The sequence below is a fragment of the Haematobia irritans genome, chromosome 2, assembly GCF_050003625.1.
Source record: "Haematobia irritans isolate KBUSLIRL chromosome 2, ASM5000362v1, whole genome shotgun sequence".
NCBI lineage: Eukaryota > Metazoa > Arthropoda > Insecta > Diptera > Muscidae > Haematobia > Haematobia irritans.
This window is the reverse complement of record NC_134398.1, coordinates 104110070-104120858: the sequence shown is the minus strand read 5'-3', so window position 1 is coordinate 104120858 and position 10789 is coordinate 104110070.

The following is a 10789-nucleotide window of genomic DNA, read 5'->3' as shown; positions in this document are numbered from 1 at the left end:
GACGTTGAGCCATCGAAAACAGGAGTTTTGATTTTTGAGCCCTCTATGACGCGCACTGGACCACCTTTAATTTCCAGCTCTGACATTTTTTCTCGATGTGTAGAAACTTCTCATCATGAACCATAATTTTCTCATCCAAAGAAAGAACTTTCTTATCCAATTTCACAATTTGATTTTCTATATGGTCCACACGTTTCTCCATGCCTTCAGAAATTTGTTGTAGTTTTTCATTGAGAATTCCAGAATTTTCGTCGAATTTTTCTTCCAATTTTCTAGAACTTGCTTCCATTTTTAGCACATTTTCTTTCGGCAATTTTCTAGAATTTTCTTCCATTTTTCTAGAATTTTCTTCCATTTTTCTAGAATTCTCATCCATTTTTCTAGACTTCTCATCCATGATTTTTCTAGAGTTTTCCTCCATCATTTTGCTCAGAACACTGAGCATTGATGTGTAATTCACAACACTCGAAGCCACAGACGGAGTTTCTACACTGCTGGTATTGACGAGTATTGATTCATCAATGTCATCCTTATAATCAAACTCATGCGTCGCAATGTCCATAGTACGCCGTTCAAACTCTTCCAGTAGACGCTTTTGAAGCTAGGCCTTATTGCCTGTTGTCGGCAGCTCCAGTTTGCCCAATTCCTTTTTTTAAGACTTCCACACGAAGCTCATTAAACTTCATTGTATATTTTTTTCCGTTATTTCACTTCCGACACCAATTGTTGCGTTTTTAATTACCCGTCAATTAAAATACTGTTCATTTCAATAACGTTAATCTACAATTTATTTACTATGACTTTACGTACACTAATTCACTTTACAATTCGTTCACACTGATGTTATTCGTTTGGCGCTTTAATTAAGACTGACTCGTTAGCAGAATGCGAGCGCTTTTATATATCAGGGATGGAAAATGCAGTACTATAGTACTTTTTTCAATACTTTTTCACCTTGGTCAGTACCGTAGTACCCCCGACAATGATTTAGTACCTTTTGTGTATACAGTTTTGAGCCGATATCAGACTTATGGTACAATAGTTTTGACAAAATATTTTAATATTTTGAGAAAGTCTTTAACGAACTTATTTTCTAATGGTATTTTACAAAATTTTGTCAAAATTTTATTCTATAGATTTTTTTTTCAAAATTTTATTCTATGGAAAATTGTATCAAAATTTTATTTCTATAGAAAATTTTTCAAAATTTTTTTCCATAGAAAATTTTTTCAAAATTTTATTTCTATAGAAAATTTTGTCAAAATTTTATTTCTATAGAAAATTTTGTCAAAATTTTATTCCATAGAAAATTGTGTAAACATTTATTTTTATTTTTACTGTTTTTGGAAGAATTCTACCAACTGTGGCAACCGCGATTATAATACTACGGTAGTCTTTGTAAGAAAAAGAAGAATATTTAACATAAAGTTGAGGAGTTCACAAACAAAATTTAGTCTAAAGGAGCTCTAGACAATAATCTTCCAATGATTTTTTTGTTGAAATTTAGTGAAAAGTACTTTTTCGCTCAAAAAGATATCGTTTTTGTACTTTCTTAAAAAGTAAATTTGAGCAGCGTATTGAAGGTGACGCCTAGGTATTTTATACTCGTCTTAAAGGGTACTTCAATATCATTTAAAACGTGTTTAAGAATTTTGCTCTCAGGGACTACGAACCTGGAGCATTTGCCAGAAGCCTTTCTTATGCATATTGCTTCGGATTTTGAAGCATTTATTGTTATACCCCGTCTTTGATAGTAGTCGTTGGTGAGTTCAAGGTGTCTGGCTGCATATAAAACTGCTTGAGAACCATTATCCAATTTCATTTAAAATGAGTTTAAGAATTTTGCTCTCAGGGACTACGAACCTGAAGCATTTGCCAGAAGCATTTCTTATGCATATTGCTTCGGATTTTGAAGCATTTATTGTTATACCCCATCTTTGGTAATAGTCATTGCTTGAAAACCATTATGAACATGTGGAAAGTCATTTAGGAAAATATTGAACAGGTATGGTGCCAAGACGCTACCTTGTGGTACCCCACTATTTGCTTCGCCGTAACTAGAGGCAACAGTGAATTTTCTATTTGTGAAATATCTGGTGAGTATTTTTGCAATTTATGGGTCAGTTTCCAGTTCAACAAGCTTGTATAGAATTCTCATGTGACATACGGAATCGAATGCTTTTTGAATATCCAATGCAATGGCAACAGTGCAGTTTTGCATCCCCATGTTTGAATATCATTGTGGAATTTCAACAGAGCGTGTTGATTGGAATGACTTTTTTTGAACCCAAATTGGAAGCATGGTGTCTAAACATGACTGTTTAGACTTATTATTAAATTTTAATATTATATTATGAATTTTTATAATATTTGAAATCTATTGAATTTTAACTGAAATTATTTTGAAAATCACTTGAATTTTAGTATAAACCTTGTTATAAAATAAGCATAAAAAGAAACGTCAAATCATAATCAAACTTCAAATTGTTCTAAAATAAAAATATTAGGTTTCCTATCTCGTAGGAAACAATCAATCTGCCACTTTTCCGGCAGCTGCATACCCAAACGCTTGGTGAGAATTAACATCGTTAATAAAACCATCCACTTGAATTCTAACCCACGTGTGTTACTCCTTTTTCTTCTGGGTTTCATTTATTGTGCTTGGTTATGATATCTCCTTGCTTGAGATATCATTTCCAACCATCATAACAAAGCGGTTTCGTTTATCATCTGTATCCACCAGTTCGTTCTGCTGACGTTACACTTGTGGGACATAGTCTTCTCTGTGATACCTACATACAGTCCACAACAACAAAGAGAGTCTTTGGAGTCTTGTCCAGTCGTCCCTCTTGGTGCTCCCCAATCCTCTCCTCATCCCAATTTTATTCATGGTCCTCTCGTCAAGAGAAAATAAATCAGCAACAGAGAAGATCACTCCACACAACGAAATGAGGTAATTCCTACTTGGAATGTAATATCACTCTTCAGTGTCATCTCGGGTACGGTAAGCGAAAGAGCTTTGATTAAAAAGGTCGGAATAAGTGCATTTATATTGATTGTAGTGCGTATAAATTTAAAGAAAACTTTGCCAGAATTTTTATGTAATTATGAAAATTACATATAAATTTATTAAAATGTGCTGTCCGTCCATGTGGTGAATAGAGAAATATTTGTGCGGAAAGCTACGAAAATTTTTCAAAGAAAACATAGTTGAAAATGTGTGCGAAAAATTATTAAATGGAAAATTTAAAAGGAAAGTGTCTTAAAAATTGATAAACGCAATGCGTCAAATATATAAGAATAATTGTCTGTCCGAAAAGAGTATAAAAAATTGATATTTTTTCATTAATTTGCCAATGAGCCTGAAAAAATTTGTATAAAAAAAGAGTCTAAATTCTAACAAATATATAAATATATATTTCGCTAAAAGGAAAATATAAAAAAAAGAAAAAAAAATGCATGTATAAACTAAATTTTAATACGTTTTTGTAACACGTGGTACAAATTTCAGTTGCGTAATTTGCTTAAAGTTCATAAAAAAATATATATATATTATATATATTTTTTTTCAACCGTTATTGAGGAAAACGAAACCAAAAGAGTTCGCAAAAATAGCGTTTCAAAGAAAAATCATAAAATTGCATACGCCCTGAAATGTGGTTACATATCTCCATTTTGATTACATCATCCTCTTAACGTCATTTTCATATATTCCATCTCAATTCTTTTCTTCTTATGTCTACCCATGTCTTCATATTATTTTTGCATGCTTCTTTTTTGTCAAATTTTCGATAAATTCTATCGATAAGTTTTATCAATTTGATGCATTGTCATTTGCAAATCGAAAGTTGAAGAGACATCCAGAAATGCCAATTTGATCAACATCAGGAAATAATATGCGATGAATTATAAAGTGCTTTTATTTCAGTTTGAGAAAATCATACTATGAACTAAATTAAAATTAAAAGAAAGAGTTTTGAAAAAATATATACAATATATACACACAATAAATATCTACCAAAATCCATTCCAAAATTAAAAATTAAGATCCATCGGATTAACAACAAAATTACAACAAATATTTTTTAAATAACGCCAAAATTTTCGTCCGGTTCAAAATAAACAAATCTCTAACAAAATAAATATAAATAAATTGCAACAAGCTACATAGATTTTAAAAGGTAAAGATTTTTTATCATTTCATACATAAAGGGTGATTTGTTAAGAGCTTGATAACTTTTTTTTTTAAAAAAACGCATAAAATTTGCAAAATCTCATCGGTTCTTTATTTGAAACGTTAGATTGGTCCATGACATTTACTTTTTGAAGATAATTTCATTTAAATGTTGACCGCGGCTGCGTCTTAGGTGGTCCATTCGGAAAGTCCAATTTTGGGCAACTTTTTCGAGCATTTCGGCCGGAATAGCCCGAATTTCTTCGGAAATGTTGTCTTCCAATGCTGGAATAGTTACTGGCTTATTTCTGTAGACTTTAGACTTGACGTAGCCCCACAAAAAATAGTCTAAAGGCGTCAAATCGCATGATCTTGGTGGCCAACTTACCGGTCCATTTCTTGAGATGAATTGTTCTCCGAAGTTTTCCCTCAAAATGGCCATAGAATCGCGAGCTGTGTGGCATGTAGCGCCATCTTGTTGAAACCACATGTCAACCAAGTTCAGTTCTTCCATTTTTGGCAACAAAAAGTTTGTTAGCATCGAACGATAGCGATCGCCATTCACCGTAACGTTGCGTCCAACAGCATCTTTGAAAAAATACGGTCCAATGATTCCACCAGCGTACAAACCACACCAAACAGTGCATTTTTCGGGATGCATGGGCAGTTCTTGAACGGCTTCTGGTTGCTCTTCACTCCAAATGCGGCAATTTTGCTTATTTACGTAGCCATTCAACCAGAAATGAGCCTCATCGCTGAACAAAATTTGTCGATAAAAAAGCGGATTTTCTGCCAACTTTTCTAGGGCCCATTCACTGAAAATTCGACGTTGTGGCAGATCGTTCGTCTATTCATGATGAAATGTCAAAGCATACTGAGCATCTTTCTCTTTGACACCATGTCTGAAATCCCACGTGATCTGTCAAATACTAATGCATGAAAATCCTAACCTCAAAAGAATCACCCTTTATATTTAATTAAATTCATATTGAATTTAATTTCTCAACAACAACAATTTCGGCTTATAATCGTATTGTGATACAGACATACATATCTATACCTGTGAGAAAGTGTGACATATTTACATTCATCAGGCATAAAAACACTTCTCTTCTTCTTCAAATCTACGATGAAAATGGATATAATATGCTAAAAATGTAAAAATTTCTTGTTGGAATCAGAAAGAATTGGAATTTATATTATCACAAGGTTTTATAGTCACCCATAAACTATTTCGCAATACCACACAACGTCATATTAACTTTTTACGAATTTATCCAGAATATCATGCGCAGAAGCATTTATTTGATTTGTTTGAAATCTAGAAATCATGTCACGCCGCAAACTTTTCAATTTTGAGTTTGTATGAAAAATAATTGTTTAATTTGGAATTTGATCGATCATAAACAAAGGATCTATATTCATGTACGATTTTTTTCTGCACAATTTATTAGTTTATGTGAAAATTATGAACTTATCAAACTATGAAAAGTGTATATAGTAACCCAACAATTTCGGTAAAATTACTGTTCTTCATTTTAAGGAGGAAATATTAAATATATAAATATTTGGTTGAAATCTACCAGAGACCTATAAAAATTTGTTGGGAGTTTTTGCTTTGAAAGTGGATTTCCATACATTATTTATTTATGTTTTTTTATCTATAACATATTTTATACGCGATTAGATTATATGCATAGAATTTTTTCTCGGTACGAATAAGGTTTATAGTCACCCTAAAAACTATATCGCTTAACATATCCTTTGATAAAAGTTTCTCGAACGCAAAAATATAATTTGTGTGCAAAAATTATATTTGGTTTGTAACTTTTCCCCACTACAAATAAGGTTTATAGTCACCCTAAAAACTATATCGCTTGGAATGCCGTTTGTTAGAATTTTCTCGATCGTGAAGAATTTTACTATTTATTTATTGCAACTGATCCGATCCAGATCGTACAGATCTGTCATATTTGGATAGTACAATCGCTATATTTTGGAAATTGGCAGATTTTGAAAAAGTATTTGATTTGTTTGAAACTATCACATTTTGTAAAAATTTGTTTTTTTTCCTCGAAAATTTGATGAATATTTCTGCTTGTTCTTGTTGAACTAAAACATTTTGTTATTATTTCGCTTTTGTGACGGACGCTTACAATTCCTATATTGTGTATATATAGACCATTTTTGGAACATTTCAAAGTTATCTTTGAAATTTTGATTTCTGTCCAATAGTTCCCGTAAATTGCTTACGAATGCAACATGATCACAAGCTAAAATAAATATAGCGAAAATGATAACTTAAATGTGTTTTTAATTTAAACTATTGGAATTTACAGGAACAAGTTCTAAAGGTGGATATTTTGATTCCATAAATTTGAAACCTTATCTTCGAATGACTAGTCTATTAATTTTTTTATACCAAAAGCTTATACAATACAAAGTTGTCTCCTTCATCTAACTACACACCACCTTTCATTAATACCAACTCAAAATATGTATTTGGAGGCCTCTGCGAACTATTTATTCGGGATTGAGTTCGGCCTAATGTAGCAGCTATAGTGCTTCTCTGAGATAGATATTTTTGAGTTGGCTCTTGTGATGCTGGAATATTTTCTTCACTGCTAAACAATTCATCTAAATTAGCGACGGACGCTTACAATTCTTGTATTGTAGTGGCTGTAGTGCGTGGTTATAATTATTCCAATTTTCTTTTGTTGACATATTGTCAAATCAGCTGATTTGATCTATTCAAAGAGGTTAGATAGATTAGATTGTCTATGAGTAGATGTATTTGTTGGACAATAAGTGCGGAGAAGTTTGTATGGGACATTACATATTATTTCAATTTAATTTTTGTCGACATGATTTATTTATGATGCACCGAAAGAATTTTCTTCGTAAAAAGAACGAAAAATTTCGTTAAAAGTACGAAATTTGTCATTGTTTTACAACCAAAGAAACTTTTCATTAAAAGTACGAAATATTTCGTACTTTTTACGAAGAAAAGTTCTTCCAAAATTTTCGTAGTTTGTATGAAAAAAATTCGTACTTATTATGAAGAATCTTCGTACTTTTTATAGAAAATCTTCGTACTTTTTTTGAAACAATTTCGTTCTTTTTATGAAAATGTTTCGTACTTTTTATGAAAAATTTTCGTAGTTTTTATGAAATATGTTCGTACTTTTTATGAAAAACTTTCGTACTTTTTTCTGAAAAATGTTCGAACTTTTAGGAAAAAAATTTGTAGTCGAAAGTGCATTTGGTTGTAGTTGCAAGTGTGAAAAATGACATCACTACTTTACATCTTAAGTTTTTGAATAATTTTTAGTTTTATTGCTTCACTTTTATTCATAGCGCGCTATCACCCAAATGAGAAGTAGCATAGACTTGCATAAAAAAATAGAATAAAGGAATACACTCAAGCACATTATAAAAGACAATTTAATGCCGCGAACGGAAATTTTACAACTTCAATGAAACTTCTTCGTTATTTCAAAGAAAATGTTTCGTACTTTTTATGAAGAAATTTTAACGCAGAATGTTTCGTAAAATATTCGTAAAAACTTCTTCACAAAATTCATGAAATGTGAAGAAAGTTTCGTTAAAAGTACGAACTTTTTACGAAGAAAAGTTAATGTAGAATGTTTCGTAGAAGTTTCGTATATTCGTAAAATGTTCTTCGTAAAATTTACGAAAATGAATGAAAATTTCGTTATTTTAATGAAGAATTCAGGAAGAATAGTTAATGAAGAATTCTTCGTAAAATTAACGAAGAGAATTCTTTCGGTGTGGTGCATCGTAGAAATTGAAACTACTACGCCTGATTGAGGTACTACGGACAATTTTGGCAGTCGATTCTAAAACGACCGAATACACTATTCGCCACCTACCGACAGTACTGAACGAATAGACTGTTGTAAGAACCGAAAATCCAAAGTCAGATTTTGTGGATTGTGTTTCAGTTTTGTAGTGTGTGTGTCCTCTTCAAAGTCACCTTGTGAAGATGATTTCAATACAACCATAGGGAGGAATACAAATGGCACGATAGCGGTATTGAGCTAGTAATTTCAGTCATACTCTTGAACAGTTCAGTTCTGGCAGGCAAATAGTGATCCGAAAAATAGTCCAATAGACTATTTTATTAGACCCAAGTGCAGAAAATTTCAAGAATTTTTATTGTTTAAATCAAGAATTTTCATTATTTAAATTAGAGTGGTGATATAATCATTGGAATACGATCTATAGTATATGAGATACGCGTGATATATACAAATTTAATTGAATTTCATCCTCGAGTAAGGTTCGATAGTTCAATAATATTATGTCGTTATGAATTCGTATTCATTCATGTAAACTTTTCAAAATTGGGATATTATGCATTCAGGAGTTGGTAACTCGAAAGTAACCCAGATTCTTTTGGCCAGCTTTATAAGCACCATCTATGACATATCCCGAGGATTACTAAAGTCAGCAGATGACTGTGCTAAGTTAGTGAGTACACCCACCCATAGTTATAATGAATTATGGCAAATCAGCAATATGTAAAACTGCCAAAGAAAACTACTGTCTCTGGATCTGATATACATTTAAAAAAAAAAAAAAGAAAAAACCTCATATATTAACACCACAACTGAAATGATTGATCTCAAACAGCTTAGAATCTCGTAACTTCGAACGATTTTGATCCAAATTTACTCGGAATCACTAAAATTATCAAGTAAAAAGAATTTGAAAATCGGAACATAGAAAACATGCTTTCCTATAAACACTTAAAATAACTTTACATGCAAAAGCCGGATTTTAAGATTATGTATGGTTTTGGTAAACTTCCAGATGAGAATTTTTTTATAGAAAAGTAAAAAAAAGTAAAAAGGAGAAAAAGAAGAAAAATTGTAATGTTTAGAACCAATTAAAAACAATAGCACGAAAGAATCAAAAGTCAAATAAATATAATATTTTAAAGAGAGAATGAATATAACTTAAAATTGTTACATGATTACTTTACATAATTCCTTATTAATGTTATTTTGAAATCTATATAATAAGATATGTATTATTTTTACTTTTAAGCCTATTAGTAATTCGGAGTAGTCAATAACATGAAGAATGTATAACCGTATCATAAACAATATAACTGAAATGTGAAGTATTCCAAATCAAAAAAAAAAAAATGTTTTGAGTAATTGTACGAGGTTGGGTATGTAGTTGATTCAAAGATGAGATTGTGATGATTGAAAAGGGAAATGTTTTTAAATAATTTGAAGACCAAAACATTTAATCAGGATGACCACTCTTCGGTCACATGCGGGTGGGCTGCCAAGGAACTGACAATATCTAGTTCCACAGTTATGCCAATACAAAATTAGAATTGTGTAACGTGTTGCAACACTACTTGTTAAAGAATATCCGTCCGTTTGTTTTTATAGAAACCAAATATTGTAACTGTTTATTGTTCATTTTTCTTATTAAACCTATAATATCACCAGGCACTTCTAATTTATTGTAAAAGGATTAAAGCGGAAACGAACCTACTTCCGGCGAGTTAAGGCCGCAGCTAACAACATATAGTGCCACCGCTAATATAAAAAAAAAACCAGACCTTTACAATTGGCGCCCAGCAACGTGGCTCTGTCTTATGTTTTGAATCAAAAATATTGTTTTCTTTTGAATCTGTTCAGTTTGACATCCATGAAGTCCATTATTAGAATTCGCTCATTTCTTTGTAAGTCCCGGAAAGTAAGATCAAATGCTATGCCAGAGTAGCGACAAATAAATGATAGTTTTCCAATAGTGGAGAACGAGTTGCCAGTTAGGCCGTGCACGTTTTTGTAGAGTAAGTCGTTATCTAACATTCTTCAAGACGGTGATTAACTTGCTGCTCTATTGGCTTTAACGACCTGATTGCCAAAATGTTCAAAATAGTTAAGGTAGATTTTTAGTTCTGATTTTAAGTGGACGTTTCTTTGTGTTTTGTCGATCCGAATTCTTTAGCAAATAGTAGTATAAAGAAACCCAAAAGCAAACCAGATAAATCAAATAAAATGAAAAAAAATACAGAAACATGTTTATTTTTGCAATACGATACAGAGTAATTTATATGATTTTTTTTAGAAAATCGTAATATTAATTGTATACAGTACGTATCATATATATATGGTCTGAGCTCTGATGTCTAAGAAATTAGCAATATGGAACTTAGAACAAGGAAATAGTATTTATATGATAATATATAATTTGGCATAAATCCACAATCTCATATTTGAATTTCAGCTACAGTAATACTCGACATATACACACAAAAAAATAAATGCAAATAAATATTAACAACTTTATTTGTATGTAAAATCTGCTGATGCTCAACAAATTTGTCTATTGAATATGAGGCATTTGTTGTTGAAATGTGTTTGTAGATGCTTGACAGAGGAAATAATAGAAATATTCTGAATTTTCAACAAATTGTTTTGTTGCGAAAATAGTTGACTCTATCGACATGAAAACAAAAACAAAAATACAAGACTGGTTACGTGCACATCGCTGAGAATATGTACGAAAGCTAAAAGAAGTATGCGAAGAATACCGTTAGAACAAAATGAGTATGAGCACATACACGTG